Source organism: Typha angustifolia, chromosome 1 (genome assembly GCF_048772165.1).
Source record: "Typha angustifolia cultivar Huaian chromosome 1, ASM4877216v1, whole genome shotgun sequence".
Lineage (NCBI taxonomy): Eukaryota > Viridiplantae > Streptophyta > Magnoliopsida > Poales > Typhaceae > Typha > Typha angustifolia.
Window position 1 is genome coordinate 11,260,776 of NC_133239.1, and position 13,249 is coordinate 11,274,024.

The 13,249-nt window shown below is 38.9% G+C and overlaps 1 non-coding gene across 1 annotated transcript; it reads left to right on the plus strand.

Moving 5' to 3' along the window:
* The first annotated feature begins 13,138 nt into the window (after nt 1–13,138).
* On the plus strand, nt 13,139–13,219 carry TRNAL-AAG (transfer RNA leucine (anticodon AAG)). Its single transcript has one exon. It is a non-coding gene; the product is annotated as a tRNA-Leu (tRNA).
* The last annotated feature ends 30 nt before the right edge of the window (nt 13,220–13,249 follow it).

Sequence of the window (13,249 nt, forward strand, 5' to 3'; positions counted from 1 at the left end):
TGTAAGAAGTGTCTATGACAAAGATATCATTTGTGAAACACCCACTTTCAAAGATCATGTGTTCCTCAAATGAAAAATTTTCACATAATTTTCACGTGACCTGTCAATGAAATAATCTCACAAAGTATCTCGATAAGTTTAGAAATACCATAATAATCTAACAAATAATCCAAAGTTACAATATCACAGGCATCAACAAGTCACTAGGAATACAAGTCAAAACACAAATTTTAAACATAAATACCCTCGCAGAGGCTAAGTCCAACTAGAAATAACAGAATAAACAATACTAAATAGGGAAATGAATATGCTACTCCTCGATATTCGTTAGCTCTGAAATATTTCCACCAAAATGACGGTGAGCACGGGGCTCAGATTGTAAAATTCAATAGTAATCTATTAATATTGTACTGCATGATAAATAGAAATGCAAATTTATAAACATATCAAGAAAATGTGTATAGTACAACTTTTAATAACTTTCATCATCATAGCTTAATTTCATAAAAATCCACATAGAAACTGAGTCACTAATGACATGTCTCAATACGCAATATAGTATCAAGGGGGAGTAGTCATCTAGCGTTATATCGCCCATATATGCCTGACGATGCTATATATGACCAGTTGTCTATGGCCATCAGACTAAAAACCTCAGTCGTAGACCCATCAAGACTGCTCTAGTAAATCATCGCACATAGCAAATTCATTACTTGTAGCTGAATCATCGCACAGAGCAGAATCATCGCATACGGCGGTTAAGAGCACACAGTTCGATAGTCGCCCTAACCCTACGTCCTCGGGTACCGTTAGAACTATAACCCTACCTCTCAAATCATCTTTACTACTATCATACTAGACAAGTCTCCAACTAGGGCAGTTTAATCACCTGAATGCTCCACTAGCTAACGACCTCAGGTGTAGACCGCTAATATAATACTATATAATATAATCTTCCCTTAACTTCGGGTTTAGTGAGTGAGAAGGGCACTGCCTAGTTGGGACTCATCTAACAATGATACGTACACGTGGTGCCATGACTTCTATTATTTATTATATCATGATCATTAAAATAACATGTATTATAAACAATGCATAGAGCCTATCATACATGTGCAATAAGTAGAAAATAAAGCAAGTAAGAATTCACATGCAATTAATACAAATAAAAGAATAACATGTAATTATTGCAATTAAGAAATGGCATGCAATTAATGCAGGTAAGAAATGACGTGAGTATACATTATTTGTAGACTAATATAGGATTCTACTTGCTTGGGATATCTCTGGAATCCATCTCACTCTCCTTATCAGTTGGTCCCTCCTGAATTTCGAGATCTTCCCACATAGTAATGGGTCTAATAATTTATAGATAAAATAAACATAAGAGAGATTAACTTATAGGACTAACTACCTTGTTGTATAAATTAAGTTTGGTTCTCTAGATCCAAATATATTATTTTATGTTAATTTGAAAAAAATGGTCATTTATAGTAAAATTAGAGTCGTTCACATTTGCAAGTGTCGAAGATAATTGAAAGGACTAATAAATTCAAATACCTATTTTAATTATGTATTAATCCTAATTTTATTAATAACATGGTTGAGAAAAATAATTAGTCTATGGTCCAAAAGTTGGGCTGGGCTCAAGGCCCAGCATACTTAGGTGAGAGAGAGTGGGCTGCTAACCTACCTACAGCCCACTAGACTAGAGGTAGTGGACTGCGCTCAAGAGCCCAGTCCATCAGGGTGAGGAGGTGGGCTGCGGTGCGGGCCTACCGCAGCCCACCAGATTCTAAGAGGTGCTGGACTGGACTCAAGGGTCCAGTCCAGCAAGGTGAGGAGGTGGGCTGCGGGCGGCCCACCAGGTTCTAAGGTGTGCTGGACTGGACTCAAGGGCCCAGTCCAGCAAGTTGAGATGGTGGGTTGCGGGCCTACTGCAGCCCACAAGACCCTAAGATGGTGGACTAGGCTCCAGAGCTCAGTCCAACGAGGTGAGGAGGTGGGTTGTGAGCCTACCGCAGCCTACCAGACTCTAAGGTGGTGGACTGGGCTCCAGTCCACCGAGGCCTTAGAAAAGGCTCGTGGGCATGGGCGTGGGCTGCGGCCCACCTCACAGCCCAAATCAGAATGCGGTGGGAGTTGGCCCAAACCCCACCCCTTCTCCTCGTCTCCTACTTAGAGAAGAAAATAGAGGAGAAGAAAAAGTTTGAGAAGAAAAGTAGTGCTGATGCCGGTGATCCCCGTCGCCGGCAGCCTAGCACCATCGGTTCCCCAAGTCGATGAGGTCGATGGTAAGAGTTGAGGAACTCCATGGCCGGTGGCCATGGAGCTTCCAAGTGCAATGAAAGATGGGCTCGAAGCCCTCATCTCGAGTACCCATCTCTTCCATGTGAAGAGGTGAGTCAGTCGAGGCTGACGAGCGAGGCCACCACCGTTGGTGGTGGCCGCCTAAGTCCGCCGGTGGTGACCCAACGGTGGGAGGCGACATGGCATCGCCTCTCCTGCGCCCTGTGGGTACCAAAATTGGGTACCCACGGCAAGGGGCTGAAGCGGGGAAACTCTCCAGACCGGTGGGTAGTCGACCCGAGGTCGTCGGCTGGCGAATTTCTCCGGTGAAGGTAGAAATAAATAAACTTATAATTAAACATGATTAACTAGGCAATATTCAAATTAAATTAAAGAAGGGATGGAGGCTGACCCGAAGATTGAGATGAGGGGTTTTGGTTGGCTGTCGGCGTTCCGGTGACTCGCTGCCCACGACGAAGGCTTCGATGGCTAGGAGGAGAAGAGAGAAAGGAAGTGGAAGAGCGAGAGAGAGAGAGAGAGAGAGAGAGAGAGAGAGAGAGAGAGAGAGAGAGAGATGTTGCAAAAAGTGGAAAAGCTTGAGGGGAAAGGGGTTTAAATATAGATGTGGAGGAGAGGGATGCAGAGTGGAATTAGCTCCACTCCGACGCACTTCTCTCCCACCTCTCGCAACCAATTGCAAGAGGTGTGGATGGGGGAGGAAGAAGAAGTCAGCACATGCGCTTGTGCACCCGCGTGGCACGTGTGCTAAATTTTTATTTTTTTTACACGAGTGTTTCAATTTGTCTCCTTACCTCTTTGTTTTTGCTGCTGATGGTCTTAACAAAATATTGAATAATGCTAAAAAGCATGGTTTGCTAACTAGTTTGGGGACTGATGTGTGTGATAAGGGTGTCATCAACCTACAGTATGCAGATGATATGCTATTTGTTTTTAAAAGCTAATCATGGAGAGTTGATGGTTTTAAAATTCTTACTTTATGGTTTGAAACTATTTCTATATGAAAATAAAATTTGAAAAAAGTTATTTGGTGTATCTTGTAAAAACAAAGAGAAAGACAACGAATTGGTTGACCTATTGAATTGTGCAGTAGAGGAATTAACTATAAAATATCTTGGTTTACCTCTTCGTAACAATAACTGAGGAAGAAGGACCGGACACCGATGATTGAAAAAATTAAGAAAAGACTTGCTAGTTGGAAAGGGCAAATTACTATCTTGGATGGTCGGATTTGTAACAACCCTACCTTAAAATATATATATATATTTAAATTAATAAATAATTGCATGGCACGATGTAGCCGGCCACGCTGTGGTCGGCCTCGTGCCATGCAGTGGCAGGAGGGGAGAGCGCCACGCGCAACAACAGCCAGCTCGGCCAACCCGGCCGAGCCAGCTGGCTGCGGCGGCCCCGCCGCCGCCGCAGCTACCGCCTTTCCCCTCCTTCGCCGCCTCTCTCTCTCCGCCTAAATTTCTCTCCCTCTCTTTTGGTCTCTCGCTCTCACTTATTCTCTCTCTCTCTCTCTCTCTCTTCAACGCCAACCTATCGCCGTCGTTGCTGCCACCACCACCTCACCCCCCCCCCCCCCCCCCCCCCACCGCCTCTCTCTCTCTCCCTCTTTATAGGTCTCTCACCAACTCTCTCTCACTCTCTCTCCTACCCTCCTCTCTCTCTCTCTCTCGCTCTCTCTTTCTCTCCTTCCCTTGCCAACGCCGACCTACCGCCGTTAGCGCTGCTGCAATGGCCCCTCACCGTCTCTCTCTATAGCTTTCTCTCTCTCTCTAACTCGCTCGTTCCCTCTCTCACTCTCTCTCTTACCCTCCTCTATGTTGGAATTTTTACTAACACAATGTTGGAATTTTTACTGCAAATAGACAAAACACAGAGTTTTTGCTGAAACAAAAACTTCTTAATACAATAACTCAAAGATGCAATATTTTTTTGAATTACAGAACCACTTAAGCTAAAAATAACATAACTTCCCACAACCCATGTCTTAACTAAATTTAGGAGAAACTACCCACTACTAGTTATATCTAAAGTAAATAACTAACCCAATTACATCACGTCAATTGCTGATCTGGAAAACATCTAATCCGAACTAATTTTGTATCAATATTCAACACTCCCCCTTAATGCAAAATTCCCAACTCCAAGTGCCGATCTAAATAGTTCAAATTTGCCTCGTGCTAATGCCTTTGTAAGTATGTCCGTTGTCTGCTTGTCTGTATTGATGTATCTTATCTCAACATCACCATTCGCCACAAGGTCACGAATGAAATGCACACGGATGTCAATATGCTTGGTTCTTCCATGAAATGCTGGATTCTCCGTCATTGCTATTGTTGATTGGTTGTCACAGAATATCACCGTAGGCTGCTGTTGTTCTTGCTCAAAACTAGCAAGTATGCGTCTCAACCAAACTGCTTGGGTTGCTGCTGAACTGACTGCTGAATATTCTACCTCAGAGGTTGACAATGCCACTGTTGCTTGCTTCTTTGAACTCCATGAAACTGCACTTGTGCCGAGAGTAAACAAGTGTCCTGAAGTGCTCTTTCGATCCTCTGCACATCCTACCCAATCACTGTCACTATAGCCAATCAGATTGAAATTTTTCGAGCTTCCATACCACACACCATAGTCTGTTGTACCTGCAATGTAATTCAAAATTCTTTTGGCTGTGCCAAAGTGATGCTTTGTAGGGTTTTGCATGTGCCTTGAGACCACTCCAACTGCATAGGAAATATCGGGCCTTGTGTGAGTCAAATACATCAATCCCCCAATTAGACTTCTGTATCTAGTTGCATTAGCTAAACCTGAGCCATCATCCTTTTCTAACTTTTCATTCACATTCATAGGTGTTCATGCTATTTTATTTTCTTTAACCCCAAACTTCTTTAACAAATCACATACATACTTCCTTTGTGACACAAAGATGCTAACTTTCTCTTGCTCTACTTCTAAACCAAGGAAATAATGTAACAAACCCAAATCTAACATTTCAAACTGCTACTTCATGCTGCTTTTGAATTGTTCCACCAGTTCCTCATTAGTGCCCATATAAATCATATCATCAACATACAAACATACAATCAATAGACCATCTTTTCCTTTCTTCTTAATATAGAGATTAGGCTCACTTTTACTTCTTTCAAACCCAGAATTTATAAAATAAGAATCAATTTTGTTGTACCACGCTCGTGGTGCCTGTTTTAATCCATACAACGCCTTTGCTAGTTTGTACACCCAATCTTCTTTACCCTTGATTTCAAATCCTTTAGGCTGCTCGACATACACTTCTTCTAATAGTTCTCCATTGAGAAAGGCTGATTTTACATCAAATTGGTAGACTGGTTTCTTCAATTGAGCTGAAAGCGCCAACAACAACCTCACTGTCTCAAATCGGGCCACAGGAGAAAAAGTTTCTTCATAATCTTTGCCACAAGCCTAGCTTTGAACTTTTGAACACTTCCATCTGCACCAAATTTAGTTTTGAAAACCCATTTTAAACCAATAACATTTTTACCTTCAGGAAGCTTCACCAAATGCCAAGTTCTGTTTTTCTCAATCGATTGTATTTCTTCTTGTATTGCATTGCACCACTCTTGCTTTTCTGATGCTTCTTCATACGTTGTGGGATCTGCAACAAGGAGTACTTGAGTGGTTTCATACAATTCTTGAACTGTTTTAAACTTCCTTGGTCGCATTTCGGGCATTGCATCATCAGTCGTACAACTAGAGTTGCTGCTGATATGTTGGTTGTGTGTTTGATCTTGTGCCACTGTCTCTTCATTTTCTTCTATTGTTTCTTCAACCTGAATTTGTTGTACAACACTCTCCCACTGCCAACTTGCTTCTTCATCGAATAATACATTTCTACTCACAACAATTTTACCATTTCCTGGATTGTATAGCCGATACCCTTTGGATTGTGTACAATACCCAATGAAAATGAATTTTTCAGATTTGTTATCAAGCTTCGTTCTCTTTTGTGGATTGATTAGTGCATAGGCTATACTCCCAAATACCCTTAAATGACTTACTCCAGGTTTCCTCTCAAACCATGCCTCAAATGGGGTTTTATTCATAACAGCTTTTGTGGGTGAGATATTCAAAATATACACAGCAGTTGCCACTGCTTCAGCCCAGAATTTGTTTGGTAACATCTTGCATTTTAACATACTTCTTCCCATCTCCACCACAGTTCTATTCTTTCTTTCAGCAACTCCGTTTTGCTCGAGTGTATATGGAGTGGTTAACTCATGATGTATCCCTTCAATTTCACAGAAATTAATAAATTCTTTTGAGAAAAACTCACCTCCTCGATCTGTTCTTAACACCTTCAACTTCTTTTCAGATTGCTTCTCTACAAGACTTTTAAACACTTTGAAACTACTGAATGCTTCTCCTTTGCTTTGCAAGAAATACACCCAACTCATTCTACTATAATCATCTGTGAAAAGGAGAAAATATTTGCTACCTCCCAGTGATTCGGTTTGCATTGGACCACACAAATCTGCATGAACCAACGCAAGCACTTGTGTTGCTCTCATAGCTTGACCTTTTGGAAATGAAAACTTGGCTTGTTTACCCAGTATACACCCTTCACAAACACCTACTTGCTTGATTTCGGGTAAGCCATACACCATTTCTTTTTGATTCAACAGTTTCAGACCATTGATATTTAAATGACCATATCTAAGATGTCATAACTCAGATTGATTCAAAACTGTTGTAGTCATTGCTCTTTTCTTTATATTTGAAACTTCCAAAGGAAACAATTTATTGATTGTCATGTTCACCTCTACCAAGACCTGATTTTTGGATTTCATTACACAAGATTTTCCTTCAAACACAATTGAATAACCACTATCAATTAACTGCCCAATACTCAACAGATTTTGTGTCAAATCTGGGATAAAATAAACATTGTGCAAATATCTCATACCAGTTTTTGTGTGGACTGCTACTGTGCCCTTCCCTTCAACTTGAATCATCTTGTCATCACCAAGCCTGATCTTCAACTTGTATGTTTCATCTAGTTCTTCGAACAACTGTTTGTAGCCTGTCATGTGATTTGAACATCCACTATCCAGGAACCAAATACTGCTTGCATCAACTTTGTCACTTATACTGCTAGCCATGAAGAGTGTTGGTTGTGCATCCTCCTCTTCTGCATAATAGGCCTGAGTTTCATCTCTTTGCTTCTTGTAACACTCGTATTGATAGTGCCCAAATTTGTTGCAGTAGTAGCACTGAATGTCCTTCTTGAATTCATCATAGGTAGGGGTGTTTTTGGTTGTGTTGCTTCTGCCTCTACCTCTTCCTCTTCCGAAATTGCCTCTGCATTTGCCTCTTCTACCTCTGCCTCTGCCTCTTGATGTCTCACCCTGCGTGTAGAATGCCTTCTCATCGCCTTCATCTTCTGACTTTGACAGCCTTGCTTCATGAGTCTGCAGTGACCCCATGAGTTCATCAAAGGTGTAGGTATCTAGATCTTTAGATTCTTCTATTGCTGCGACGACATGATCAAACTTGGGTGTTAGGCTCCTCAACACCTTCATCACAACTGTCTTCTCTACCATGGTGTCTCCAAATGTTCGAATTTGGTTGACAACGGTTGTTACTCTAGACAGAAAAATCTGCACTGATTCTCCTGTTTGCATTTGCAGTGTCTCGAAATCTCGTCGTAAGCCTTGCAATTTGATTGTCATAACTCGTGAACTTCCTTGAAATGCTGTTTTCAGGGTTGTCCATGCCTCCTGTGCATTGGTTGTTGCAGCAATTTTTGAGAAGATTGTATCATGCACTGCTTGTTGGATGAAGAACAGCGCTCTTGCATCTCTCTTTGTGGTTTCTTGTGGATTGGGATCTGGATTGGGAACTCCTTTGTCAACCAAGTCCCACAGACCATGCGATTTGAACAAGGTTGACATCTTGATGCTCCAAAACTCATAATTCTCTCCTTTGAACATCGGAACTGCTGGTTGCGTCACCTTCATCATGATGATGCCGTTTCCTGCCATTGAAAACGCCCCAAGTATCTTGCTACTCTGATACCAAAAATGTTGGAATTTTTACTAACACAATGTTGGAATTTTTACTGGAAATAGACAAAACACAGAGTTTTTGCTTAAACAAAAACTTCTTAACACAATAACTCAAAGATGCAATATTTTTTTGAATTACAGAACCACTTAAGCTAACAATAACATAACTTCCCACAACCCATGTCTTAACTAAATTTAGGAGAAACTACCCACTACTAGTTATATCTAAAGTAAATAACTAACCCAATTACATCACGTCAATTGCTGATCTGGAAAACATCTAATCCGGACTAATTTTGTATCAATATTCAACTTAATTAATTATGTTATTTAGTTAATCTAAATTAGATTTTTAGTTTAATTTTTCAAGAATAGATAACATGGTTATTAGATAAGTGTAATTAGTGTAATTTCAGTTAATTATAATTATAAATATTTGTATATAAATATATTTTTAAATTTATATATTTTTATTAGATTAATACATTTCTTTATAATTCGGTATATATATGTATAACTTATTATACATTACATTATTATGCATGTAATATAATGTTTATATTACATGATTAAGTAAAGATTATTTTATATGCAACTCTTAATTTGCTTAGTAAGGGTAGTAGTGACAAAATAATTATAGTATAATTAGATAATATCATATAATATAGGTGCTTGTATTTTAAATTATATTATTGTGCATGTAGCTCTTTTACATTTTTTTTATCAAAAGAGATTGACTATTATATACTTAATATATAATTAGCAAACTATGGTTTTATAAATAAATCTACAATTAGAATAATAACATATTAATATTATTATAATTAGATCTATCATATAGATCAAATTATTTAATAAAAATAAAAGAAGAAATTTTAAACCTAATAAATCATCATATGTTACACAAACGGATTCCAATTGGATAAATAACTAATTTTGTATTATTTAAACATTTTTAAATTTCAATCCTCTTATTTAAGACCTCGTGGACCTTGCTAGCGATGAGTATCACTCGGTTGATTGGCGGATGTAAGAGTTACGTGGTTTGCGTCTTTTGATCAGTGTGAGTAGTCTTATCCCTTATATGCCTTTTTCAAATTAGGTTATATTATATATTATGTACATACATGTTTTGGCTTCCAACATGATTATATGAATTTATCTAAAGATGATTCTAGATATTTGTATATTTAAATACTATATGTTCATTATTATAGACAGATTTAAATACTATATGTATATTTAAATACTAAATCGTAGAATAATAATTAGTTATATGTTGTATAGTGTTAGTTATAATAAAAATAAAATTTTGGATGTTTTATTTTATATAAATTTGTCGAATAAAAATTAAGGGCTATAAAACACTTTGGTTATAGAAGTAGCAAGTGATAATATAACTGTTGTGAGAATTGTCATATGAGATTCTACTCTACCGCTCTTTCGGAGAAATTTAGGTAGCAATGAGGAGGACGCAGGTCAAATTATGATTCACAAATCAAAGTAGATTAGAAAGTTAGATATATTATTTTCCATGTAAGGACGAATAACGGTCTAATTAATGCGTTTAGCAAACTAGTCAAAGCTGTCATTAATTTGGAATCCATAACGTTTAACCTGAGGACTGCCCAGCTACATTCTATAGATTTTTCCACCCCACGCGAGCACCCAACGCACAAAGTCAGAAATTCCATAACTTTTGCGGCTCCATCACAAAAATAGTCCAACGTGACGACCCATCTAACTTCGTCCCGGAGCGAATGGTCACCACTCCTAGTAGGCCCCGCTGATCCCCATTTCCCAGCCGCTGCTATAAAAATACCCCATCTCGTAACTCCAACAATATCGAATATCCCTACTATGACTCTACTCCCATAAATATAAGAGATCGTGAATTATTTTTATGTTAAGAATGAATATTTAGTATGATTAATTTATTATTTCACATTTATATTTTGTTTGAGTTATCGGATCATCTTTATTTCCTTGAAAGTAGGTTTTCACCTTAGAACTCTTCCAAACTTTCAAACTCTAACGACTATCTTACTCTATGAGTCACCCACCCTTACGGCCAACCTCCACTATCTTACTGTCGTCTATTGCCCTACGACAATCATCGCAACGTCAAATAGTTACTTTTAGCCCAATTTAGACCTTCCCTAATCCTTTTAGCCATAACTTCTTGCTACAAATTAGAGCTAATAAATATCTAATTGGTGAGGCTACTACTTTTAAAAATTTTATAATTTTTTTACAAACTATACTTAATCGAAACAATAGTATAAAGTGTTTTTAATCGAAAATGAGGATGGAGCTCCTAAAAAGGGCATCTGAATAAGGATTCAGAGGATATAGTCATATAGGAAGGTTTCCCCTCCGTGAACCGATCATTCAACCGTTTCTTGATATAATAATATAGAAAGTAAAGCTTAAAATAGACAATCACAAATACAAATGATATTACATGGAAAAACCTCTAAACTCAGGGTAAAAGAAATCATTGATCTTAACTTAAATGTATCCGATCACAAAATTTAATGTAGTAATTACAATATGGAGTTACAAATTGTCCGTTGTCCGTTAATCTCCACAATTATATTCATAAAATCTCGCTCGCTTGAATCAGTGATTTAGTGCTTCCTATTATCGATTTCTAATCTCGATAACCATAAAGTTGATGTGATCGTCTCCGTGACCCAAGATAGAAACCTTTAGGAATTGGTGAAGACTGGATCTCAGTAGAACTTAACTTTTAGCACCTTCCTTCCATCGCATATTTTTCCAAAGTTGCAGTCTTGATCTTTCATCAACTTCAAAGTGGAGGCGTGAATAACAATGAAGAAATGACCTAGGGTTAGACCTCAAGTCCTTATACAGGCCTCTATAAAATGTCATAACTGTGCTAAAAATAATATAGATTGGCCTTTGGAAATTAGTGATCTGTCATGCGCTTGAATGGCCTCAAGTGAATGCCACTGGGAGAAATGTCTCTCTATTATTTTCAATGTTAATTTGCCAGAACACTTTGCAATTGTCTGGCACACACAAAAACCTTTGTCATATGTGTTCTAACACCTTTTGAACAGTTTATAATTTTCTTTAATTTTCGTTTTGAATTCCTCTCTATACTTGCAATTACATAAAATTGTGACAATACTTATACATAAAATCTAAACTCTTTTACTTATATATCTTATTTTGACCACATTGCCCATTACATTAAACTTTACATTGTAAGATAATTGCTATCGTTGTTATGTATATCAGAGTTATGCCAGAAAAGATAACTCTTTGACATACAGAATTTTCATACCCTTTTTTTATTTAATTATTAGGCAGACCACTTTGTGCATATATAAAATAAATGTGATAATTCAGTTTTTATTAAATATGTAAATTTTATCTGCAAATAAAAGCGATTACTGGAAAGCATGGCACTTGTCAAAGAGAAAACATTTCTTATGTTTTGTGTTGATAGGAAAATAATGCATTGTAGCATCCCTCTTCTGGATGGAGACAAAAATATGAAATCATTTCTTGTTTGATGAATTACTAAAATATTTCTCATTTTTCTCTTGTCACCGTAGAGTTAATTGAGCATAAGAGTTATCATTTTATTTTCAACCTGTTTCTTAGATAGCTTCATTTTATCGCTTGATATGTTCATTTCACCAGACTTTCCTAAATGGGAGCATACAATCCAACTCGATCATTTTTGGGGATCATAGCTAAATCTAGAAATAACTTTGAGAGAGAATGAGCTCTCAGATCTGTCAGATAGAATCTTACAATGCTTTAATGTGAAGAGTAATCGAGGATTGATGACTAATCCAATGCACTCGTGCATCACTCTCATATCTGACGCCAAGTTACTAACACAACTGATCCACATCAACACGCACGCATGCATGCACGTCAGCTATCAAGTAAATTCCATGCAGAATATTCGGCGTGTGGTATTAATTGCATTTGATTTCGGTACACATATAGACTACTATACCATGCATCACGAATGATTGATAAAACTTGGCATAATTAGGATTGCAACATGGCTCATTTTATTTATTCATCTGTACGTCGGTAATTCACGCAGATCCACTGGCGCACCCCAAGACGCACCGGAAGTTCGTGGTGGCGCAGCCGGCCAAGCATGTGATCTGATCTAGGCACCTCAGGATGCAAGTCGTCAGCTTTACACCACAGTCTATTAGGCAGGGCACTAGGTTACCTCCCGGCGCCGGGGGGGCGGTGCCCGGCGGTGGTGGGGTAGCGGCCGGAGTCGGTGGAGTGACAGCGGGTGGAGGTGGGGTGACGGCGGGCGCAGGTGGGGTGACGGCAGGTGCAGGTGGGGTGACAGCGGGTGGCGGTGGGCGGATGGCCGGCGGTGGCGGGGCGGCGATACAATGGGCTAGGGCGAGGATGGTGAGGAGGAAGACAAGTGGGCATGAGAGGATTCTAGAGGAGTTGTAGGGCAACGCCATGGCGACGAATTTGGTGGTGAGCAAAATAGAAATTGAAGGGGTCCCTCGAGGGTAGAGGGGTTTTATATAGGGATCGATGCAATGAGTTAAGATGAGAGGTTGGTGATCAATGAGTTGTGTGCGTGTACGTTGGTTTTGTTTTGGCACAACAAGAGAGGGAAGATTAACGGAATGCATGAGCGAGGATCTGGAGATGTTTACGGGGAACGAGGAATGCATGAAGTGGTACGTATCAAGCAAAATAAGAATAGATTCTACTTAGATTCACTTTATATAATATATCCACTAAATTGTTTCGTCGTTGAGATGGCCGAGTTGGTCTAAGGCGCCAGATTAAGGTTCTGGTCCGAAAGGGCGTGGGTTCAAATCCCACTCTCAACATTTCAATTTTTTCATCTTGTATGTGTTGAT